The sequence below is a fragment of the Antechinus flavipes genome, chromosome 5 (assembly GCF_016432865.1).
Source record: "Antechinus flavipes isolate AdamAnt ecotype Samford, QLD, Australia chromosome 5, AdamAnt_v2, whole genome shotgun sequence".
Taxonomy (NCBI): Eukaryota; Metazoa; Chordata; class Mammalia; order Dasyuromorphia; family Dasyuridae; genus Antechinus; species Antechinus flavipes.
The window spans coordinates 279,890,606-279,915,162 of NC_067402.1; the positions used below are offsets into that span (position 1 = coordinate 279,890,606).

General features: G+C 40.5%; 1 protein-coding gene across 3 annotated transcripts in view; it reads left to right on the top strand.

The window, feature by feature from the left end:
* Nucleotides 1-24,557, top strand: part of RFX4 (regulatory factor X4) — a 134,241-nt gene that overhangs the window by 18,493 nt on the left and 91,191 nt on the right. The gene's annotated exons all lie outside the window — the stretch shown is intronic.

Consider the following 24,557-nt stretch of genomic DNA (forward strand, 5'->3'; position numbering starts at 1 on the left):
AGATTCCAGCAGCCTCCGAAACAGGCCCCCTTTCTCTGAGAAGGCGCCCAGTGCAGACTTTCAAAGTTTTTAGGCATGGGCCACACGAATTCTAAAGCGTGGAGGGAGACACTGGGCCGGAGAGTGCATTTGGTTTCCATGAACTTTTCTCCTCGACTCAGTGGGCAGACTATTTGAAGCCGCTGAGCCTGGAGTCTCGGCCCCTTTCAGAAATGCCAGTGTTTCAGAGAAAACAGGGCTTTCTTCTACCCGAGCACTCGTTGGAAAGTTTGGAAACTGGGCTGTTGATGAGAAGAAAGCATTATTTATCGGCTGTCGTTGGGGTTTCTTCCCGCTGCCCGGGCTATGGGTTGCCATTTCGATTGGGGCCCCCGCCAGGGGACCGTGGATGGATGGGGGTGGCTGGCATCCTGCAGGCTGCTGTGCACTGCTCTTCCTCCAGGCCTGGGCTGGGTTCCCACCAGGACACGTACGGGCCACTTTGGGGTGGGAAATGGGGCTAAGAGTCTGTGTGGCACAATACGGGGGGGTGTTGCATTTGGGGTCACACACTAGCTATATTATCCTGGACAAGTCGCAGAGACAAGCCTCTCTGTGCCTCTGTTTCCCCCTCTCTAAAGCTGCTTTTTAAGTTCCCACCTCTCTCTACATCTGCCGTCCTTGTGATCTGACCCAGCCTTTCCCAGTCCCTTAGTTACTAGTGCCCTTTTCCTCCCAGTTCTCATCCAGCTCATTCTCCCTTATCATAACTCTATTAGGGGCCCTCCTTTTCTCTCTCTATACTACTTCATCAGCTCCTCTGCATTTAATTATCTCTGTGCTGATGATTGTCAAATCTACTCATCCTGCCCCAACTTCTCTGCTGATCTTAAGTCTCAGATTTCCATCTGCCTTTCAGTCAACTCGATCTGGATGTCCAGTGGACAGCTTAAGCTCAATATATCCAAAATTGGGCTCATTTCCTTTCCTCTCCATCCTCCTCCTAATTTCCCTATTGCTTCTGAGAGCACCACTATGCCCCCAGTTACCAGGCTGGACTCCTTCCTTCAAACTCTCATTCATTCCTCATATCTAATCTGGAAGCTTTTTTTTTCAAAGCTTCTCAGCAATATCTCTAGCATCCAGCCTCTTCTCTCCTGGATTACCATCATCCTTTGGGGTCGGGCCTTCCTTGCTCCTCACTTTATTAATGGTAGAAGCCTCCTGCCGAAGGGCTCTCCCGATCCCCTTCACTCACTCCCATCCAGACACTGATCTTCTCAAATAAGACATTCCATCTTCTGTCTTCCACCATTTTTACCGCCTCTGCCCTCCACCTGGAATGCTCTTGCTTCTCTCCCCTTTGCCTCCCGGCTTCCTGGCATCCCTTCAAGTCTCAGTTACAATCCCATAGTCCACAAGTAGCCTTTCCTGATCTCCTTCCCTCAGGGTTTTCCTTCAGTTTATCCCAACCAGATCTTATTTGTTCAAAGTTATTTGCATTTTCTTTCCCTCATTAGAATGTGAGCTCCTTGAAGGTGGGGAAAGTTTTTGCCCAAGCTAGCACGGTGATCAGTACATTATTATTAATAGTGTTTTTATTAATATTTATTTTTCATTACATTTGTATTTATGTACCTATTTTCTCCTCTGAGTAGATGATACTGTGATATTCCTAATAGAATGTAAACTTCTCAAGGGCAAGGATTGCTTAATTTTTGCCTTTGTAGTATCCCCAGAGCCTGGAACAGCCTGATATACAACAGGTGCTTAATAAATGTTCAATTTCTGCCTAGCCTTAATTACTGAATAGTTAATCACTCTCAGTTAAACTGAGAGCTGTGGAAGACCTTACCTTAAAAAGTCCAAGGCCTCCCATTTCATCCAGGGCCATTTCCAGTCGTCCTGATCTATATCTGACCACTGGACCCAGATGGCTCTGGAGGAAAAAGTGAGGCAGGTGACCTTCAACAGCCCTCCATCATGTAAATCCAATTCACTTGCATGTCATGACATCACCTCCCTGATGTCATGGTCCTTTTCGACCTTGGACTGCTTAGTGAACTAGTAATGTAAGGATGCCGCTCTGCACTTGTCTTGCCCTTGTTACTGCGGATCTTCAATTAGACAGTGAAGGATTCCTTGTTGAGGACATTATGGGAGGTGGGGAAGGGGCTTCCCCGAATCAGTTGGTTAAAATTGCATAAGAAAAGACCTTTGAGGTCCCTCCCAACTGCACATTACACTTTCCCTTGTATCCCAGAAGGAACATGTTTTACATTTTTGGCGATACCATTTCTGTAAGGAATTCCCAGGATGGAAGCTCTATCCACTAGTACAAATTGACAATGGTTCTGTTACCTACAGTCTTAGAAAAATGCCCGGAGGAACAGTGGAAGGTCATCTCTTATCATTCTTATGTGGATCTTGCCATTGGTCCCAGATGGCTCTGGAGGGGAAAGTGAGGCAGTCCTCTCTCACTTCAGTCCAATTCTCTAGCATGTCACGGCATCATCCCCCTGATGTCATGGTTTCTCATCAAGAACAAAGGACAAACAACAACAATCTATGCTCGCTATAGGAGAAACTTCCTAATAAGTCAGTGTCCCACTAATGAGTCAAAGCTGCCTTGAGGGATGGTGAGTTTCCCTCTTCTTAGAAGTCTTCAAGTCAAGATCGGACGATCCTTGTTGGGATTCCTTTTGTGTCTGGGTTGGACTTGATTGTATTTCTGTGTCACGGCTTGGTTTTGTTGCTGAAGTCATTGAAATCACCTATAGAGTCCTGAGTAATTAAAGATTCGGTCAGATCAACTTGGACATTACCTGAATGGGTTTCTTCCATATCCCAAATTTTGTGACTGTTCATCAGGTCATTGGCCAATCAGTGCTATAGAACACGGGCTCTTAGTGCTTTATAGAATATGGGCTTTTAACAGCAATGATCATTTCCTTCTTCTTTTCCCCTACTGCCTTACACAGTGCCTGGCACATAGTAGGCACTTAATTAATGTATTGATTAATTGGCTGTTTAGAGAAATGGGCAATGGAAGACACACACCCTCCTCTCTATCCCTCAGCACAAAGGTTGTTTGTGTGAGTAATGACACCTCTTATTTTGAGAGGCTTGGTGGAAAGGAGAACGAATTTGGTGTTAGGAGAGACTTGAATCCAAGTGCCAGCAGAGATACTTAGAAGCGTAGGGACCCAAATAAGATTCTTTATTTGTCAAATACTTAATTTCATCTAGTCAAGTCGTTACTAACCCAAATTTACACAAATAGTAAAGTGACAGAATCGAGATTTTGAACCCCAGTCTTCTGATTTCCTGTCCAATGGTCTTTCCACCCTCTTTGGCTGTATTTACTTTGAAAGGTTCTGAGGATCATTTGAGACAGTGCGTGTAAAGAGCTTTCTAAACCTTCAGGTGCTTGCTGTGTACATGGTAGCTGTTATTGCTACCTAGGTCACCAGAAAGAAGTAACTCCAGTCTTCTGAGACTCAGTTTCCTCATCTAGAGGAAGAAGGGCTTGGGCTTAGATAAAGACCTCTAAATTATCTTCTATTTAAATACTATGAACTTAGGCCAGATGCTTCCCCAATTGGGTTTCAGTTCTCTCTTCTGTAAAATGATGATATTTCTATTGTGTATAGGTATATGTATATATTATATGAATATATATGCACATACATGTATATATATTTATATATGTATGTAGATATACATATATTTTTCCTAGTTTTATTTTTATTCCTTTGAACTTAAATACAAAAGACAAAGACCATTTCCAGCAAAACAAAAAAGATTCACTATAAAACCATGAATTTATATTTCATACTGTCCACTTAAAAAAAAAACCGTACCTAAGTGTTACATATCATTTTTAAAGCTCCTCTGCTCTCTGTGCTCCCTTCCACATTTTCTTTTATTATCTGCTGTATACTTTTTATATTTTTCCCTCCCTCCCTACTCTTCCCTAGAGATGGTTGCCATAGGCACAAATGTGTATACATGTGTTATTTATTGTCAAAGTGTTTATTGATATCATTTGTTTTTTTCTCTACTTTCATTTTTGAATATATCCTTTCTCCTCCTCTTCCCCCAGAGCCATCTCAAGTAACAAAAAATAAAAGAGAGAGAAAAAAGAAAATAAATAAATAAAAATAAAAAAAAAACCAAAACTAGTCAACAGTTCAACTGTCTTCTGTGTTCTGTACTCATAGAACCTCCCTCCCTCCTCTGAAATTTATTATTTATATTTATATTTTTAAATCATGATACTTCTCATTTCAACTTCACAACTGAAGTATTGTTATCCCCATTTCACAGAAGGGGAAACTGAGGTTCAGAAGCACTGTGGCTTGGTCAGGTTGGCACAGTTAGTCACTGTGGGAGGTGACATTCGAGGTCTTCCTAATTCCATGTCTAGTATTGATCTGATGTTGGCTTGTGCTCATCAGGGGAGAGAATGTTGGAATGGTGCTTCCCAGTCCTTAAAGCTCACAGCAATGTCGCCTGACCCTCTGTCGGCCATGACATGGACTCCCGCTACCCACTGGGCTTCCCACTGCCCCTGCTTTGCTGTAACAGTGCCTCGATGTGTCTTAAGTCGTAGCCTGGGAAGGGGCAGGAATGATCTTTCCCTGGAGAATGATGACCTCACTCAGGAGGAGGGCACCCTTTAATCCTCGTCATTCCCAGAGAGTGGTCTTCTGGGCCTTAGCCAAGTCACCCTCCAGAAGGTACTCGGCTAATCACCCGGCACTGAAGTACCTCCCGTGTGCTCGGCTCTGAGAGAGGCCCGGGGAGCAGCACAAGAGGGAGACAAGCAGGGGGGCCGAGCCAGACCCCTCAGCTTTGTTAGGCAGGGGGGCCATGGTGGCAGGGAAAGCCTTTGACCCTAGAGGGCACACGTAGTCATATGCATAAACATGTATCTCTCTCTCGGTTTCTCTCTGTCTCTCTTGATATATATATATTTGTATTTATGTGTGTATGTATATATGTAAATGTGTCTATGTTTGTGTGTATATGTATATACAGTGTACGCATGTAAAATAGTATATATTTATTATATATATAATATTTAGATATAAATATTATATGCTATATAATAATAAATATTATATATAATCTATTGTATATAATATTTACATATAAATATTATAGGTGTAAGTGTCTATATGGATATCGTGTATGTATATGTGCATTAAAAGTATATTGAATATGTGTGTGCATATGTGTATATATATATTTAAACATGTATATATATGTAAATGTATGTACACATCTCTGTATATATATATTATGAATATATATTTATTGTATATTGTGTATATGTATATGTGGGTATATATAAAAACACACACACACACATATATGTATATTTTGCTGCCATTTCTCACTTACAGCTGCTTCCTCCCAGTAGAACTGTGCTTGTGACTAACTGGCAGTATACTTATGCAAATAAAGCATTGTGCTGGCCAGGATGCACCTTTCCATACTTCCCATCAATCATCTCTCTGACAACAACAACAATAGTTATAACAATAGTTACTGTTAACATAGTGCTTTGAAGTTTTGTAAAATGCTTTATACATAGTTTCTCATTTGATTTTCATAGCCTATCTTCCGGGATAGATACTTTATCATTCTTGTTTTTACAGATGAAAAAAACTGAGGTTGAGAGGGGTTAAGTGATTCAGCTAGAGTCATACAGCTAGTATCGGAGGCAGAATTTGAACCCCGGTCTTCTGGCTCTAGAACTTACTTAACTATTTTCCTGCCAATCTTGAGAGTCCACATTAATCACCAAATGAAGCAGAGTCTGCTGTCTTCAATGTGATCTTTTTTTTATCATCATGTTGTACAGTTGTGTTTGATTCTTCGGGACTCCATTTGGGGTTTTCTTGGCAGAGATCCTGGACTGGTTTGCCATTTTTTCCCCCTCCAGTTCATTTTACAGAAGAGAAAACTGAGGCAAACAGAGTGAAGACTTGCCTAAGGTCACACAGCTAGTAAGTGTCTGAGGATTTGAAATCAGGAAGAGGAGTCTTTGTGACTTCAGCCCTGGCACTCTATCCAGTGCACCACCCAACCGGCCATCATCATAGTCATTATGTAAATATATTACGTTACATTTTATTTTAGAAGGAAGAGGAAGACACCAGTGATTCTTGGGCAGTAGGATGATCTAGTCAGACCTGGGCTTTATCAATTATACATTTCTATCTACCTATCCATTCATCCATGCATCCATCTACGTATCTATCTATCTGTCTATCTCCTTTATTTAGCTATCTATCCAACCATCCATCCATTCATCTATCTATCATCTAGCTAGCTAGCTAGCTATCCATCCATCTTTTTTCCAACTATCTATCTATCTTTCTATCTATCCATCCATCTTTCTATCCAACTATCTATCTATCTATCTATCTATCTAACTATCTATTTATCTATCTATCTTTCTATCTATCCATCCATCTTTCTATCCAACTATCTATCTATCATCTTTCTATCTATCCATGCATCTTTCTATCCAACTCTCTATCTATCCATTTTTCTGTCTATCTATACATCTGCCAATATATCAATCGCACAGCTGTGATAAACGTGGGCAAGATTGGAGAGAGACTTTAGCCAGAGGACCCCTTGAAGGTTAATGCAGTGGGTAAGAAGCCATGGAGCTTCAGCTGGGTTTGTAACCCTATCAGCAGAGAGAAGGGGAAGAATGAGGAAGATGTACTAGGGATAGAACTGACAAGACTTGGCAACTGATTGGATATGAGGGGTGAGAGAGGGAGAAGAGTTGGGGATGAATAGAAATAATGCCTTCCTCCTCCCCCTGCCCTAAACTGAACCCTGTCTTAGAACAAAGACGGTGCATTTCTATAGGACCTCCCAAGAAGGCCAGCTCTTCAGAATTCTGTCCTCCTCCGGGGTTGTTGTAACCCAAAAGGGTCAAAGGCCAGCAAGGTTGGGATGGAGGGGGATGGTATGGTCTCAGGATCACAGATTTTGAGCTGGAAGGGCCCCGAAGAGGCCAGTAAGTGTGACTCTCTTTCCCCAACTCTCCACCACATGCACATTTTTCATTCCATTTTTCAAATGAGAAAAAGGAAGTCCAGAGAGATGAGATGATTTCTCCTGGGTCATGCAGTGGGTGTCAGAGGTGGGAGGTGAACCAGGTCCCTTCGGGCCCAAGTCCGGCGCCCTCCCTACAAGTTGAGGCTGGAATTCTAGAGCTTCCCTAGAAGTGGCGGGACAAGCCAAGACTCCTTTGACTGATCAGAGTGAGAGAAGGGAATCCACGCCTCCTTTTCCCCCAAACCCATCCCATGGTCTCCCCTCTGGCTCTCCTTCCTCTAAAGTCACAAACAGGGAGAGAAAGAAGGCGCCCAGAGCAGAGGCTTCCGAGTAGCCGCCCACCTCTGATTCCCACCTGGCAGACTGGCATTTATACACTATTTTGCTGTGACTTGGGGTCCGCATAGGGAGGCTTTGTCCAGGACTGCAGAGCTGTGACAGCTCACCATCCCTCTTTGTCACGTTCATTCTGTAAACAGATACACCAGAATCTTCTCAGGCATTTTACCTTGATTTTATTTTGTCTTCCTAAAAGAATGGGTCATTTCCATTTATTGCCACTGAGAGGCAGTTTGGCCTAGGACAGAAAGCCACCCACCTACCCATCAAGCAGAAACATCCAGATTCAGCTGCCCTCCCCAGCACTTGAACTCATCTCTTCTGACTTTAGAGCCAGTGCTACTTTCACTGTATCACAATTTATCTCTCTTTTTTGTCTCCATACCCCAGTATACAGTAGGCACTTAATAATTATTTATTGGATTCAATAAATAGCCCAACAAAAAGGGCTGGATGACTCCTTTGGGTGTCCTGAGCACCTCACAGAGATTATCCGTTTCTTAGCAGCTCCATCTTCCGTCCACTTGGACTTAGACGCAGGAAATTTGTTAACCCTTCTGGTTAACAAGGGCAGCTAATTCTGATTTTTTTCTAGTCTATTTCTCTCAAGCTAGTGAACAATCTATAAACAAATAATTTTTCTGATATTCTCTGAAAGCAGAGTCAACATTTTGCCATAATGAGCCACAGTGTGTGTTTACCACTTTGTGGTAGGGCCCATCGCCGGGGGATCCAGGAGGGTAGATAGTCCTCAGGATTACCTTTATAAAGTGGAAGTTATAGGCCAATATTTGAGGACAAGAGTTTTTTTGGTCCTTCAGTCTGGAAGAGGGACCGTGATATCTGAGAGGTAATGCCATGACACGCAAGTCAATTGGATTTAAAAAAGAGAGGTCATCTGCCTCAAGAAGGGTGGCGATGAGGGGGAAGAGAATAATAAAAGAATAGAATATTAGTTGCTAGGAAGAGACTTAGAGCTCTTAGAATCTAGCTTTCTTTCTTTCTTTTTTTTAAACCAGATTTGTGCTTTCATTGGTCAAGGGAACTCCAGGCATGGAAACTCCCTTTATCAACACAGATCAACTATTAGTAGTAGTTGAGTCCAGGTCTTCTTCACCATAAGGCTGATGTATCACACAGACCTTCCCTCTTCCTTGGTTTATAAGTGAAAAAACTAAGGCCAGAGGAAGGAAAGGGACTTTGGAGGATGATTAGATCATGGTCGTTGTTTATTAGAAAGATCATGTGATCCAAGTCTACCTCTGAAATCAAGGACATTGAGCAAGGTGATGAGATCCATCATCACAGCAACCACAGGCCCCTCTTAAGACCAAGGATGACCTCCACAATATACTTGAGAAGTGATCATTCAGCCTTTGCTCTAAAGATCTCCAAAGAGGGATATATCACTCTGAACTTCAGACTCCTTATCTGTAATCTGGGAGGACTGTATACTGCAGTCTCTAAAAACTGATCCATTCTATTTTGGAATGTTTTAAGAACTTGAATCCAATAAATAATTATTAAGTGCCTACTGTATACTGGGGTATGGAGACAAAAAAGAGAGAGAAATTGTGATACAGTGAAAATAGCACTGGCTCTAAAGTCAGAAGAGATGAGTTCAAATCTTGCTTTGGTATTTACTCTTTCATCTCCCTGGCCTCAATTTTCTTACCTGAAAAATGAAGGGATTGATCTGGATAGAAGTGAAGTCCTTTGGGGGTTATGTCATTTATGTCTAATATATCAGGTGCCTGGTATGCAGGAGGTGCTTAATGAATGCTTGCTGATTGATTGATTGATGGTCTTGGAGGTCCCTTATAATCCCAGATCTGTGATCCCATGAAAGGTGTGACTGACCACAAATTACATAAGTTCTCTGAGCCCAGATTTTCTCATCTGTTAAAAGAGATGTGGCAGATGGCCCCTCCGGTGTCTTCCAGGTTTAAGCGGGGATCTCAAGATCCATTTCCTGCCTACGTGCTTCTGAACAAAACTTGTCTCCTACTTCAGAAAAGGGTTGGGGTCCCTCCTTTGCAATCGGAATGGACGTTATGATTCGCTGAGGGATTTGTCCTGTAGTAAATTGTTTCTCATATTTTACCTTGTTTAATGTTTGATAGAAGCCCTTGTGAGCAGGTAATATCTTTCTCTGACATATGTGGAAACTGAGGGGTGTCCAGTGAAGGAGAGATAATGTGTATATCACTATTGGTAGGGACCAGGGCAGCCAGATGGTACAGTGGATAGAGTACCAGCCCTGAAGTCAGGAGGACCTGGATTCAAATCTGGCCTCAGACACTTAATATTTCCTAGCTGTATGACCCTGGGCAAGTCACTTAACCCCAATTGCCTCAACAAAAAATAAATAACCAAATAAAAATAACAAAATTTTAAATTAAAAAAACAAACAAAAATAACAAAATAAAAATAAATGAAATAAACAAACAAATAAAAAATAAAACAAACAAATAAACAAAACAAAACAAAATAAAATAATAAAGATAGGGATCAGATCTGTAACTCTGTTGTTTAGTATCTTAGAGTCATCCTGAGCTCTCAGAAATGAAATGACCATCCAGGATCATATAGTCAGAGGCAGGACTTCCCCACCAGGAGGCCATCCCTCTGTTTGCCTTGCCATCTCCTTTGTGTGTATTTGTGTTGATTATAAGGAAAATATTTTGGTAGGCCCTAGGGGAACCATTGAGCATTTCAAGGAAGGGAAGAGTCTTGAGCTCATAGGCCTTGAAGGCAGCCTGGACCAACCCTTGATTTTACACATGAGGAAAGTGTGAGCCAGAGAGGAAATGAGGTTCCCTAAGATCACACGGGTGGAGGTAGGTGTCAGAATCACCCCTGAACCTAAGCCATTCTTATCCTAAACCCAGAAGCCTCTCTATTACTCTAATTTTTTTCAATCGTTTTTCCAACTCTTCATGATCCCATTTTCTTGGCAGAGATACTGGAGTAGTTTGCCATTTCTTTCTCCAGCTCATTTTACAGATGAGGAAACTGAGGCAGACAGGGGGAAGGGACTTTCCCAGGGTCAGAATGGATAAATTTTTAGAGATTGTAGTGTCCAGTCCTCCCAGATTACAGATGAGACTGAAGTTCATAGTGGTGTATCACTAGCTGTGAGCTAGTGTCTGAGGCTGGATTTGAATTCAGGTCTTTCTTACTCTTGCCTGGCACTCACTACCTAGCTCCTTGTACCACTACATTATACTGATTTTCAAAATAGATTGGGTCTAACTGAGAACCCCCCCCCCAAAAAAAGAGAGAAAAGCAGAGATTCAGATATATGGAATACAAGGTGGAAGTATTGTGGGTCAGGACCTTTTATCGGAAGCTCCCAATGAATGGTGGTCTTTTCCTAGGGGGGCACCTAGTCAAGGGTCTTGTACATAGGAGGTACCGATGGATCAAGGGCCACTTGTTAGTGTGCTCTGGCAATGGGCGAAGTTGGTGCCTGTAGGTGGTGCTTTTTGCCAAAGGCTAAAATAGCTTCGTGACGTGGAGGGTGGAATTTTCTAATATTAAAAATATGCACACTTATAAAAAGCAAAATTAAAGAGTTTCCTTGTGGTTTTCTCGGGATCTGGTACATCTGGTAGCTGCCCCACTTTGGCTGCCCCTCATGCTAGATTTCACTTGCCTCAACACTTCAAGAAGCAGTGATTTTGACAAAACATCATATATATATATATATATATATATACACTTAGTAAATGATCTTCAAGGGTAGCTATGGCTGAAAATCCAGCTCCCTATGGCTGACCCTCATGGTGATGAGGCTCTGAAATGAGCCAGGCCGGTCCTTAGGGGCCAGACAGGAAAGAGAACATGGCCAGAGATCTGCTTGGAAAGATGCCGCCCACGTATTCCCTTCTCCCTTCTGCCTGGGATGATCCCTGTCTTCCATCAGTCCCCGGCCCAAAGGTTGCCTTCCCATGAGGTCTTTGGAGACCTTTCCCTTTCCCCCACCCAGGTATGTGCACTCTCTGCCTGTTGAGACTTCATGAGATAACTTTGTATAACACTCAGAGCCGCTTACCTGTGAGCACGTTGTACCCACTCTGGGACAGGGAGGGGCCACAGTCTGAGAGCAGGAATATTGCACAGGGTCTGCAGGAAGGGATGCTTCTGGGATAGAACTGAGGATGGGGAGAGAGGGAGACTCAGAGAAAATGTTCTTATTTGCATTTTACAGATAACAAAACTGAGGCTCACATGAGTAGTGTCATACAATTATGAATGTGAGGCTGACAGAGAACAGAGAGAGAGAGAGAGAGAGAGAGAGAGAGAGAGAGAGAGAGAGAGAGAGAGAAATGGAGACACATAGAGAGACACAGACAGACACAGAGACAGAGATAGAGGTGAAGAGAGACAGAGAGAGATGAACAGAGACAGATACAGAGATAGAAATGAAGAGAAATGGACAGAGACAGACAGAAAAAGAGAAATGGAGATAGAAGCAGAGAGACAGAGACAGAGACAGAGAGACTGAGACTAAGAGAGATAAGAGAGAGACAGAAAGACAGAGAGAGAGAGAAGAGAGAGAGACAGAGAGACAGAGAGAGAGAGAGACAGAGACAGAGACAGAGACAGAGACAGAAACAGAGAGAGACGGAGAGAGACACAGCCAGAAGCAAAGACACAGAAATAGAGACTCATAGGGAGAGATAGAGACACACAGAAAGACAGTGAGTGAGAAGCAGAGATTCAGAGAGAGATACACAAGAACAGAAAAGAGACAAAAGAAAGGAAGTAGGTTCAGAAGAGAAGGAGAGAATGTCTAAATATTAATTCACATTTGTTGAGACTCCAGTTTTCAGAGAAGTCTTTTTAGAACAACTCTATGAGGTAAATGTTCTTATTCCCATTTTACAGATAAGGAAACTGAAGAGAAGTGACTGGGTTCGGGTCACACATAGGATCATGGATGTGAAGCTGGCAGGGATCTTGGAGACTGGTTGGGGCAGGCCATTCCTCTCATTCTACAAATAAGAAGTGCAATGACTTGACCAAATGGACTAAAGACTTATGGTCATCAGAACATTGACGAGGATTTGGAGGGGCTTTGGAGGCAGTCTGGTCCAACTCCCTCATTTTACCCTCTAGCCCAGATAGGTTAATTAAGTTATCCAAGGTCACACAGCAGTAAATGGCTGACCCTAGACTATTTCGGCTCAGGGCCAGGGCCGCTCTCAAACGCAGCCTTCTAGTTCTTGATTCAGGACACATAGAGCTTTGTAACCTGAGACATCATCGGCAGAGAGACCTAGGTTGTGGGCAGGGTCCCTTTAACAGCTACAAAATAGACCTGCTGGACCTGAGATCGTGAGCCAGAACAGGAGGAGGGGCACATAGTAGGGCCATCGTAAATAAATGTGTTGGAGGGGGCAGCTGGAAGCCCAGGAGGAAACCCAGAGAAACGGCCGATGGATGAGCCCCTGGGAGGGGCCCTCCTCCTGCCAACAGGGGCAGGCAGATACAAAGGCCCGGGGGCCTGGGACTGTGCTGCTCTGGGATCTGGGTCACAGGGTTACCGCTCAAGAGAAGCTGTTTCTTTAGCCTGCTCTGTTAGTCCCCAAAGGGGAACAATCGGGCCGTTCACAGCCTCCTCGGCCAGGGAGGAGCTTGGCCGGAGATCCCTGGATGAGGGCAGCCCCTGATCCCGACTCCGACACAGGCTACCTGTGGGATCTTCTGGGCCTGGGCTGCCTCATCTGTCCAATAACAGTGGATCCAGACTTCCAAGGTCCCACCCAACTCTGATATGGCCCACCAGGTGTCAAATGAGCCCGACCCGGTAGGTCACAGACATTGTGCCATTGCCCCCTTAATATCAGTTCTTATTAAAAAAAAAAAAAAGTCACATAAGAAGACCTGAGTTAAAATCCTGCCTCAGACACTTAGTATCCGTGCGATCCTGAACAAGCCACTTAACCATTGTTTGCCTCAGTTTCCACATCTGTGAAAAGAAATAATAGTATCCCCTACCTCCCAGTATTATTGTAAAATAGCAAAAATGCTTGACATAGCTCCTGGTATAGAAAGGCTCTTTAGTTTTTTAAACTAACAAATATTTATTTAAAATGAAATACAAAATGAGAGGGTGAAAAAAAGACAGAAAAGGGAAAAACAAACTAAACTATTGTAGGGTCAGCTAGATGGTGTAGTAGATAGAGTATTAGCCTTGGAGTCGAGAGGACATGAGTTCAAATCTAACCTCAGACACCCTGAACAAGTCACTTAACCCCAATTGTGCTGTAAAAAAATCCAGAACAAAACAACAACAACTATTGAATGTGCCCGACAGAAGATCTAAAACAAAACAATCACAACAAAAAACTGTTGTCATGTGCCCAATAGAAAGAACATCAGGGAGGATTTGAAATGTTTAATAAATTTCCATTTCAAGAAAGCATATATGATAAAAGAAATGATTATATGCATGATATTATATCCATCTTTGCTTCCTTGTAAGTTATTCTTTTGTTCTCTTCTGTGAATTTTTTATTTTATTCTTTTTTTTTCTTCCCCTTTCATTTCCCCCTGCTTTTCCTAAATAGACTATAGTTAAGCATGGATATATTTATGTGTGTGTATATAATATATACATATATATTATATACACATGTATATGTATACAGATATACATATACACATGTATATTACACATATGCATGTATACATATGTGTATAATATTTATATTACATGTGCATACAGACTACATATTTCTATATATACATATACATGTATATATATACACACATATATCTATACATATGCAATTACACATAATTACACGATTTAGAATATGTCTAAAATAATATTAATATGGCTGACACACTTTATAAATATTAGCTATGATGATGAAGTTTTCCCATACTTCTCTGTCATTAATTATTTCTTATTGAAATATTATCGCATGAAACACTCATATTTTAATGGCATTTGGTGCTTTATAAAGCACCATCTCTACAACCGTATCATGAGGTAAATAGTGGTGACCAGTCCCATTTTACAGATGTGAAAACAGATGTTGGGATTGTCCAAATGACATGAACAAAGGTCAGCGAGCCAGCTGGTAACAGAGCTGGGATTTGAACATAGGTTCAGATCCAAGACTTCCTCCCCCCATCCACACACCTTAAATCTAGGAAATAGCAGGACTTACTGAATGGGAAGTTAGAGGAGTTTCCTGGCTCTGCTCCCCTCCCTGTGAGACAATCACTTCACCTGGTTTCTGTTTTCTCACATGTAACAAAAGAAAATGCAGATCGGATTCCTGGCAATGCCATGTCTGTTAAAATCCTTCTAAAGTATTTCAGAAACTCTGTGTGGTTCTGTTCTCATCCTCGAGTCTTTTCAGGTCACCAGCCGGTGCCGTGAGAGGGATGCTTTTCAACTCAGGAGCCTCCAGAAACTAGACTTGTTAACACCTCAGCCTCCCCTTTCCCCCACAATATGCTGCCAGATACCAGCCATAAACTCCACAGGAATAAGCTGTGAACAATTTCTTGTTTCTTATTTCATTAATTTGAAAAGTAATCTTTCTGTGTTCTTTTTCTTTTTTTTTTTATTATAGCTTTTTATTTACAAGTTATAGGCATGGGTAATTTTTCAGCATTGACAATTGCCCAACCTTTTGTTCCCATTTTTCTCCTCCTTCCCCCCCATCCCTCCCCCAGATGCCAGGATGACCAATCTGTGTTCCTTGTTCTATCCTGTTTTTCTTAGAATTCATTCATTTTTAAATTCCATCCTCTAGGCAATTCAGTTAAAATTTTCTAAGCATTTACCAAGGGTTAAATAGAGGCACTCTGCTTGACCTTTTAAAATGCAACAGTCCTGCCCTCAAGGAGCTTACATATCCTTAGAGGGTCCATAGAAGAAGGGACCTGAAAGGTCATCTAGTCCAACATTCCTATTTTGCAGATGAGGAAGCTAAAGCCCAGGAAAGTGACTTGTCTAAAGTCACAAGGGCAGGTAGTGGAAAAGCTTGGATTAAAACTTGAGTCCTTCTAAATTTAAGTCCATGCTCTTTCCACTGTATCAAGCTTTCTGAAACAGTACACAGAGGAAGCAACACAAAATATGTACAAACCGAAATACAGAGTAATTTTAGTGGGCAGTACTAAGATGCCCATGTATGGGAGCCAGGAAGGTGATGAGGGAGGGGATTCCAGGTATGGGTGAGGGTCGAGCCATGATAAAACAAAGTTCCTCCTGACTGAAATGAATGAGTTGGTACAAGAGGGTGGATAGAATTAGTTTGAAAACGTAGTTGGGAGCCAAAGTAGGAAGAACTTTAAATCAGAAACAGGAATTTGGGTTTATTGGTGCCAGAAGTGGGGCGTGAGACCACGGGCTGGATGCTGATGGGAGTCCTGAGATGATAAAATGTCATTATTACTTGCAAGGAGCTCTTTGTCTGATAAAGGAGATAGGAGTTGATGAGAAGGGTCCTGGTAATCAATAGTCTTGTCTGAAGTAGGATGATGTCAGCATCAGGGGAAAGGAGGCAAGTTGTTGAGATGTTGCACAGAAAGAGAGGCTGGTGAAGGGACTTCTCAGGTGCGAGGCTCTGGGATCAGAGGCCCGGGACTCAAATCCTATCTCGGGATTTGATACTAACTTTCTGTGAGACTTGGGATGAGTCATCGAATCTCCAATTGCAAATTGGAGGCTTGAGCTAGATGACCTAAAGTCTTTTTTATGATGTGATGCTATGAGCATGAGTGAGTGGGGGAATGGGACCATGACATAAAAGGCTGGGAATGAAAATAATTACAACATATTATAATCAGACAGATAGATTTATATATTGTAACACATAATATGTAACTTATGGTACCACAAGTTATCGGTAACATTTTATAGCATCACAGGATGAAAGGAACCTTATGGATAATTTAGACTCATCTCCCCAGATAGAAAACCGAGGCCTGTAAAGGGAAATGATTTGTCCAAAATCAAGCAGGTAAAGAATGACTGAGTGAGGATTTAAACCTGGGTCTCCTAATTCCAAACCCAGTGTTCCTGAGCCAGTAGTGTGGATAGGTAATAATGTCTTGTAGGAACATACACAGAGACAATTATAGATTTAAAACTGGAAGGAACCTTGGAGACAAATTAATCCATTTTTCTCTTTTTTGAAGATGAGGAAACTCAAACCCATGAATGTTAAGGACCTAGCCCAGAGTCATATATCTAGTGAGTGTTTGAGTCTGAATTTGAACTCAGATCTTCCTGATTCCAGGGCTGGTTCTCTAAACACTGAGCCCCCTAGTTGCCCCTAAATACTACCTTTAAAGTCTTTACCCTCTGTACTGGGGACACAGGTGGAAACTACAAAAAGTACACATAACAAAACAGAAATCATAATTCACACATAACACATAAGTGAATAGAGCAGAGAAGCCCATGTCTGCTCTGCACATGTCCATCTGCTATAGGGGCTGACCAGATACAGAGCAAAAACAAATTCTCCACCATTAAAAGCCACCAAACACATGAATGCCAAAAGAAATGAGCCTGGAGGGGCAGCTAGGCAGAATAGTGGCTAGAGCACCAGCCCTAAAGTGAGGAGGACCTGAATTCAAATCTGATCTCAGACACTTGATACTTTCTAGCTGTGTGACCCTGGGTAAGTCACTTAACCCCAATTGTCAGAGAGAGAGAGAGAGAGAGAGAGAGAGAGAGAGAGAAAGAGAGAGGGCAGTAGACCTGGCAGCATCATGAGGCAAATCCTCCTCCTCTACTCACCACTTGTCTATTTCCTCTTCTGTCAAATGAAGGAATTGGGCTAGATTAGCTGTAAGGAGTCATATCAATTATGGCTTTTAATTTTTAATTCTGGTTTCATCACTTACTATGTTATTTTAGGTAAGTGTCCTCATCTCCCTGGGCCTCAGTTTGCTCATCTGTAAAATCAAGAAATTATTATTATTCCAGATAATCTGGTCCCTTCTGAGTCTAAATCCTATGGCTCCTGTGCCTTGGAGGTAATCAGGTCCCGTGTTCTCAAGACCTGCATAAGAAAGTTCAGATGGAGGCTTGTCCAAAGGCACCCAAGTAGTTCCTGGCCAAGCCTCCTGAGACTCAGGTCCAAGTTTTACCTCTCCTGCTGTATTGTGTGTCTGGTGGTACATGTAGCTGCTGACTGCTTAGTTTTAAAAAATTGTAAAATTGAGAAATACCACCTTGGTCGACCAGCTTTTGATCCCATTGACTAAAGCTCATGACTAAGGAAAAGTAGATAGCAGAGACCCCCATGTGCAAAACTGTTTGTAGCAGCTCTTTTTGTGGTGGCAAAGAATTGGAAAATGGGTAGATGCCCATCTATTAACAGCTGAACAAGTTATGGTATATAAAGGCAATGGAATATTATTGTTCTGTAAAAAATGAGGAACAAGCTGATTTTAGAAAAGCCTGGAAAGATTTACATGACCTGATGCTGAGTGAAACAAGCAGGATCAGGAATAAATTGTACACAATAATAGCAAGAAATGTACAATGATCAGCTATGAAAGACTTAGTTCTTCTCAGTGGTTCAGTGATCCAAAGCAATCCCAATAAACTTTGGATAGAAAATGCCATCTGCATTCAGAAAAAGAACTATGGGGATTGGATGTAAATCAACACATGCTATGCTCATTTTTTTTTTTTTTTATGTTTCTTTTTGGTTTTTCCCTTCCATTCTGATTTTTCTCACTCAACATGATTCATAAAGAAATGTGGACTAGAAATACATTTTTTTAAAAAAGTAGATAACAGAAAAGATGGAGGAAGTGGCCCATTCACCAGCCTGATTCTCTACGAGATGACTGGGATTGGGACAGATGTGTTACCCACAGCTCATGCAACTGGGACTGAGAATTCCCAATGGTTTTCAGATATTGTAAAGGATGAAGATTTTGTGTTAGAAATGGTACTGCTGCAACCGTGAGCTATTTGGTGCTATCATTGTTAACATTGTTTTTGGTCTGAAGCTACAATTCATTGAATGAGGAACTTACTTCCAGTGTGGAAATTCCCTCCTTGGCTAGTCCTCTAGACCTGGGCTTCTTAAATGTTTCCCACTCTAGATTCTTATTTCACCTGAGAAATTTTTATGTAACTTTGGACATACAGAGGTGTAAAATAGGTATACAAACCATTTACTGATAATAAATCATAAAGAGATTTATTTTAAAACAATTTTACCATTTATTAAAGATGAAAGAAAATTTGCATACTCATGAGATGGATATGCTTGTTTATTATATTTATTTATTTTGCTGAGGCTATCGGGGTTAAATGACTTGCCCAGGGTCACACAGCTGGGTAGTGTTAAGTGTCCCAGACAAGAATTGAACTCAGGTCCTCCTGACTTCAGGGCTGGTGCTCTATCGCTGTGCTATCTAGTTGTCCCTGGTTGTTTATTTTTATGTAAAGAATTTTATATTATATTTATATTTTTAAAAATCAGCAGAATATTTGATACTGCAGGATGTAGAGCATTCAGAAATCTTTTACTCTTGCCAAATTTTTCTGTAACCCTCACATTTAATGACTTGTAGTTTAAGAAGCTTTACTCTATAATTTCTATTCTGAAAGAATAGCCTGGGGCTCTGAGAAGTTAAAGCCCAGCATCAGCTGGTGTGGCTGAGACAAGACTTGAACATAGTCTTGGTTCTGAAGTCAGCTACCTATTATACTACAGTTGCTTTGCCAATGTCATCATCATCTTCATCATAATTTTTTATCGTTATAATTACAATATAATTAGTCATTATAGTCAATCTAGTAGGATTAAGCTCTTGGTTGGTTGGTTTTCTGGTCTTTGTTTTCCCTGAATGTCACAACGCCTGGCACACAATAGGGGTTTACCAAGTGTTGAATTGAACTGAGTTAGCACGTCTTCCAGACCAGAGCTTGGCCTTGAGAACATGAGTTTTGTTTTCCATGTTGTATTTGGAGTGCATTTGAATTAGGGTTTTCATAATTTAATAATTTAAGAGAAAAATGTGGTATTATGGAAAGAGAGTTGGATTCAGAATCAGACAAACAGGGCTTAGACTTCTGTTCTGTCATTAATTATGGTGGAACCAATGCTGGCTCCAGAGTCAGAGGTCTTGAGTTCAGTTCTCCCTGGTACGATGGCAGGTACTTTGTAAAGTGAGAGAATTAAACTAGAGGGCTTCTGAGAGGCCTCCCAGCTTTGCAAAATAAGGTGGTTGGATGAACTCATCTGTAGCAGGTCCCACTAGCTAGCCCTAAGACCTTCTAAATCCAAGATTCTGTGAACCTGAGGTTGTGACTTCTTCTCTATGGTCTAAAGTTTTCTTCTCTATAAAATGAAAGGGAAAAAATAAAATAAAATAAAATGAAGGGAACAGGTGACTTCTAAAGCCTCAGAAAACCTCTCTTTGACTTCTGTCTACATCCATTGGTACCTAATTGTATGATTTCAGACACTGGGTCTCAGTTTCCTTATCTGTAATTCACAATCGTACCACTTATTTTGTAGAATTATTATAAAGATCAAATGAGATTCTGGAAGGCATTTTGAAGACCTGGAGGGGTGGGGAGGAAGTCACCAATTGTTAAAGGATCTTAGAGTGTTTGGAGCCACTTTGAAGATAACTTAAAGAAATTGGTACATGAGAAACATCTACAACTGGTCACACTAATGGGACATGGGTGCCTTGTTCCAAGATAACTGGGCACATTGGTATAGAGAGTGAAGGATTATTTTCCATTTTCTATACCTAATATCTAGAAGACCAATAATGGAATTTCAAGCACTCCAATCCTCGGAGGTAGATGTTGTTATTCTTTATATTTTTTAGAGGAGTCAACTAAGACACAGAAAGGCTCAGTGATTTGTATAGAGTTACACAACTAGTCTCTAAGATGGGATTCAAATTCAGCTCTACCTCAATCCAAGTGCAATACTCTGACCATGACAGACACTGACTAGCTGCCCAATGACTTTTTGCAGGCTTTTTTCTTTAAAGCAGGAGCTCTTAACCACTTAGGGTGTGTTTTGACAATTTAGTAAATCCTCTGGACCGCTCCTCAGAATCACATTTCTAAACACATAAAATAAAATGCATAGGATTAGAAAAGAAAGGGGTGGCTAGATAGTGCAGTAGATAGAGCACCATCCCTGGAGTCAGAAAGACCCGAGTTCAAATCCAGTCATAGACACATAACATTTCTAAGTTGTGTGATCCTGGGCAAGTCACTTAACTCCAATTACCTTGCCATCAAAAACAAAAGGTTGAAAAAAAATAGGATTAGAAAGTCAACTATATAAGAATACAATTGAGATTATATTGTTAAAAGTTCATCTACCCTAGATTAAAAACCCCTGCTTTAAAAGTAACAGATCCTTCTCAACTCTGAACATCTCATCCTTCCTTTTCTCTAAGGTATCATTTGTCCTTCCACTAAGTGAAAAGGAAGGAGCTAAAAAAAAATGGACTGCTCAGTTGGACCAAAAATAGGCAAGAATATACACTTGGCATCTGTCTGTGGTGTTTGCCTTTGTCTTCCTGCATCTACAGATTACCATCACCATTATTTTCCTTTCACTTTCTTTAATATAAGATGTTCTGTTAGGATTCCCCACCCCTATTTTTTTTTCACATTTATCAGTAGAGGGCAAACTGGGGAAAAGTCTCCAACAGGTAGAATTAATGTGCCATCATTCTTGGCCAGATGCCATTCCCTTGTGTGACTTTGAAATGTTACCTTAAGGTAATAACTTAGCCCAAGCTCATGTATGTGTATTTTTGTCTGTTTTGATGTTGTTACCAAGAAGAGGAAGATGTCTCTTCTCATCCCTTCTTTTGGACTTGTTAAAGATGTGTCCAACTGTATGGAAGTAGATAAAATTGATTATGGCTGCATCTGATCATGTGACACTATTTACTTTGAAGAGTCAATGCGTCCATGATTTCTTAGGGGTGTGTTTGCTTAGGCACTAGGTTAATTGTGCCTAATTGCTGCCTCCTATTTGCCTCCTAATTGCATCACTGCATGCATGGAGGCAGCATCACTGTACTTTGAATCAGGAAGATCAGTGTTCACATTGTGCTTTAATCACTTATCCTCTCTGTGCCTCTATTTCCTTATCTGTAGAATCAGTAGGTTAGACTCTAAGGTATCTTCCAGCTCTGAATCTATGATCCTATATTTAAATTTTTTTAAACAATATTTTATTTTTTGTGAATGTGAGGCAGTTGGGATTAAATGGCTTGCTTGGGGTCACACAGCTAGTAAGTATTAAGTGTCTCAGGCTGGATTTGAATTCAGGTCCTCCTGACTCCAGGGTAGGTGCTCCATCTGACTTCCCCTTAAAGCACATCCATATATGCATTGTAGAGTAGGAGAGGATTTGTACATGAAACTGAATCTCTATAATGCATACTCCGCTTTAAAAAAAAAAGATCATAAATTCAACCTAGATTTCAAAGCCATCCTGATTGTCTATGATTCTTTTTGACCTTCCTTCTATTTTCTTCTCTCTTTTTTTGGAGGGGAAAACCTATCTCAATTCTCTTTCTCAATTCGATAAACATTTATTAAGCCTCTATTGTGTCTAAGATACTGTGGTAAATGTTAGTGATATAAAAAAATTTATAGTTATTACCCTCAAGGAGTTTAACAATTTAGCAAGTTCGTGAAGTATCGGCCATGACTGAACAGATTAATATGCTATAATTTATTCATTTGTTCCCCAAAAGATGGGCTCCTCCCCAGTTTTTAGTTCTTTACTGTAATGGGCCGAGTTGATGCACTGAGGTCCCAAGCATGTGAGGCTAAATAGTAATTGGATCATATTCTATTAATATATGCTTGGAGAAAGAATGGCCCCCGCCCACTCTTTGTGCAAGTTTTGATGTGTTGTATGGGAAATAACGTAGGGACAATTTTGGTGGGTGGAAAGAGAGAGGCTGGGAGAGAGGCAGAGAGACTGCTGGCCAGGTTCGTGTCGCAGCTGCTCACATCCTATTGCCATCCCCCTTCACCTCCACAAAGAATAAAGATGGAGAATTTTCCCTTAACCTGAATTCCTGACTCCAGCTGATTTTAAAATATGTAGTCATCACACTTTACCACAATAATAAGAGCTGCTAGTAATATTTTAGCATATTAATAGTGTTTGATTTTTTTTTGCCAAATACATGTCAAGAAAATTTTTGGCATTTATATTTACAAGATTTTGAGTTCTAAATTTTTTCCTCCAGTCCTCCCTCCCCTTTTCTGAAGATGATAGGAAGTTTGATATAGTTTATGCATGTATTATCATATAAAATATATTTCCAGCTCCTGGAGAGTAGGGCCTGGATTTTTGGTGTGGTGCTTTTTGTTTTTTGGTCTCTCTTTGTATCCCCAGCATTTAGCACAATGTTTGGTATATAGTAGGTGCTTAATAAATACTTGTTGACCTGACTCAGCATTCTCATCTATAAGGTAAGGGAAGTTGAGCAAGATAATGTGTAAGGTCCCTTGTAGTTCTAAATCCATGAATTAAATACCATAATCCCCTTGCATTTTATAGTATAGCATCATCATCATATCATTTTTGTGCTTTTCTTCTGCCACCCCTACTCCAAGATTTACATAGTTTGGATGAATACTTATTAGGATAGATTGCAGAAGGGACTCTTGGTTTGGCCTAGGTTAGACCAGATGAACTTTGAGTTCCTTTTCAACTCTTTGGTTCTTTGAGTTTATGAATTATAACTAACTCCACCAATTTTTTTATTTGCATTAAGTAAGTCTGTATTTTGTTAATCATAAAATCCTCCACATATATTTGATAATGTTATTATATGTATGAAAGATATTTATTCAGCCTGCAGATTGCTTATTTATTTATGCTGCCGTTTAACAAACTAGTGACTAGAATTTCATTTTGGCTTTTGAGGATTCAATAAAAATAACAAAGCATGGTGTCCATGCAAATGTAAAGATCTCAGACACTTAGAACCCATACAATGTGAGTGTTTGACCTTGGCACTGGGCAGAGAACACACAAGTTCTTCTTCCAAAACAAAATGGTTGTTGATCACAAGGAAGAATTGGGCCTAAATATGAGTGAAGATGGTGGCCTGAGTTTGTTTTACCTAAAAGGTTTGGGCCAACCTCTGCAGTTAGATGAAGGATTACTTAAAAAATGACTCTTGTGTTTGTTACTTGGGTAATTATATAGTTAACATTCTCTTCATCTTCATCTCTTAAAACCATTTATTAAAATCTTCAGAAATGCACCTATATTTCTGTCTTTTCCTTTCATTTGGAGACACATATATTTGGTTTGGATCTGATTAACGGCCATAGATTATTACCTCTTGTTGCCTTCACTTTGTATGTGTATTCGATAGATTGGATAATTACAGCCTAATCTTATCTCCAAATATCAGATTATTCGTTAATAGGAGATGAACAATTATCAGGTGAGGGATCGATTTAATTAAATTTGTTCAGCAAAGAGGGCATGTGTCATGGTGCACTGTTTTAGACCAGGTTGTGATTGCCTAGTGCCCAGGACATGGTAGGCACTTAATAAATACTTTCAGATTGATAGACTCACTTGACTTAGGATTACAAGTATACACTACTTTAGGAATTTTCTCTATTAAAAAACTGAACCTATAAAACAGATTAATTACATTGTTATTGTTCATATTATTTATTTTTCAGTGGTAAATCTAGAATACAAAATTCTGGCATTGCTCTTTGTCCTTGAGAAAATTCTATCACTTTCCCAACCTCAATTACCTCCTCTCTAAATTAGAGCTAATAATTCCTTTTGTAAAAAAAATAGGTTACATGCAGATATAGATAGATAGATAGAAGTAAATATGTCTGTCTCTCTCTCTCTCTCTACATATATATATATCTATGTATATATATATATGCTTGCTTTTTAATTCTTTTAAACAAATGAATGTAGGTATACTTGATATGGCAAATGCACTGGGAAAAAAATAGAGCCCAGATCCAAAATATAAAAACAAGGAATAATTCTTGAATTGGTTGCCCTAGCCCTACAATGTCAATCGATAAGCATCTATTAAACACCTATTTGCTGAAGTACTTGGAATATCAGAAAGATGTTTTTCAAATTTATATAGGAACA